This window comes from Oryx dammah, unplaced genomic scaffold (genome assembly GCF_014754425.2).
Source record: "Oryx dammah isolate SB20612 unplaced genomic scaffold, SCBI_Odam_1.1 HiC_scaffold_27, whole genome shotgun sequence".
NCBI classification, from domain to species: domain Eukaryota; kingdom Metazoa; phylum Chordata; class Mammalia; order Artiodactyla; family Bovidae; genus Oryx; species Oryx dammah.
In genome coordinates, this window is record NW_024070211.1 from 14,791,541 (window position 1) to 14,793,548 (window position 2,008).

Below are 2,008 nucleotides of genomic sequence, written 5' to 3' on the forward strand. Positions count from 1 at the left end.
TTAAGTATTTGTTCATTTCACAGGTAACAAAACACAGAGTGTGTTATATGGGAAATATTAATAACTGATCAATTACTACAGTCACTAAGTTCTGAGTGTTTTTTCTGGAAGGAGCTTTGAGAGAGTATTTTTTCCAATTTCCTGATTTTTTAGATGAAGAAACTCAATTCTCAGTCTATCTGGAATTTCCCAAACCTTCTGAAGCTCAGACTTCAGAAAGGGGCAGAATTCTAGTCTCTAAGGGGCACTTCCCTAACTTCCAGGAGGGTATAAACTATTTTCCCACCCTTTCTTCTTGAACATTCTTTGCCAGAGCCCACGTAATAGCAAGGTGGAAAGAGAACTGACAAGAGTGGTTGTAGGCACATGTAACCACTTAGCCAAGGCATCAGTGAGAAAAAGTCATCACATCACTACCGTTGCTCGCCTGAAGTCGCTGCCGCCATGTGGCACACCACTGTACCATGACAATGGCTGACTAGTGGCAGACCTGCTGCTGCGGCCGCTGCTGGGTCGCTTCAGTCGTGCCCGACTCTGTGCGACCCCTAGGCGGCAGCCCACCCGGCTGCCCCGTCCCTGGGCTTCTCCAGGCAAGAACACTGGGGTGGGTTGCCATGTCCTTCTCCAATGCATGAAAGTGAAAAGGGAAAGGGAAGTCGCTCAGTCGTGACCGACTCTTCGAAACCCCATGGACTGCAGCCCACCAGGCTCCTCCGTCCATGGGATTTCCCAGGCGAGAGGACTGGAGTGGGGCGCCATCGCCTTCTCCAGTAGCAGACCTAGATGGTGTGATTTGGACCTTTTAGGCTAAACGACTGTTCCAGTCGATCCAGGTATCTTCTCTTCCTCAGCTCAGTTGTTGAAAATATATTACTGGATCACAGACATTTAAAATTGGAAAGAAACTGAGGAATCACTAATGCACACCTTACATACATAGATGAGGAAATAGGCTCACGGTCAAGCAGGAGAGCAAAGGCTAGGAATCAAAGCTTGTGACCTGCAGTTCTAGTGTTCTTATAGACGTGCTCAAGCAGCTGATCTGCGGTCTCTGCTAAAAGTGACGGCACTCTAAGAGACTTAGTCCACTGACCACTGAGTAGTAATGTGTATTATGTGTCATCTAGACTAGTGAACATTAAACAAGTAAAATTGAACAAGCCTGCAAATCTTCTGTTGCTATTGTTTAGTCGCTAAGTCGTGTCCAACCCTTTTGTGACCTCATGGACTGTAGCCCGCCAGACTCCTCTGGGATTTCCCAGGCAAGAATATTGGAGTGGGTTGCCATTTCCTTCTCCAGGGGATCTTCCCCACCTAGGGATCAAACCCAAATTTCCTGCTTCACCTGCACTGGCAGGCAACTTTTTTTTTTTTAACCACTGAGCCAACTGGGAAGCCCAAATCTTTAAAGCTAAGTAAAGAGGCATAAGTTCAAAGACCCCTGAACCTTGAGTAGTTAGCTGGGCAGCATGGAAAAGTGACTTGAGCTAGAATGAACTAAGATCCCGAAAGCCACTTGGTGAGGCCAATCAATCAATCAATAAACATAAAAAATGTGCCTGAGACTAAGAAAGGTGAAGGAGTGCTACCTCAGCGATCCTTGAAGAGCTAACTATCCAAACTATAGGCTCTTGTCCTTGTCTTTGTGCTAAATCCCCGGAGAAAAATAAGGTGGTGCTCAGACAGAACACGTAGAAAGCTCACAGACCATCTTGTAGATCAAGTTCATGTAATGATATTTGACACCACCCAGTGGTAATCTTTTCTCACTAACGTGAATAAATAGCAACTTTACAAGGACGACTACCTCAATCCATGAACAGAGAATGGAATAATATTGCAAGTCAAATGAAAGCAGTTTGATTTTTTTCAAAGTTACCTACTTCGAAAAGTTCACATCATTTTAAAGTTGTTTTCCTGGCCTCTTGTCTTCTTAGAAATGAAGAGCTTAGGTAATTTTTAAAAACCAAAGAAACTTTAAAAAAATTCTCCTTTTCTCTAACTGTAC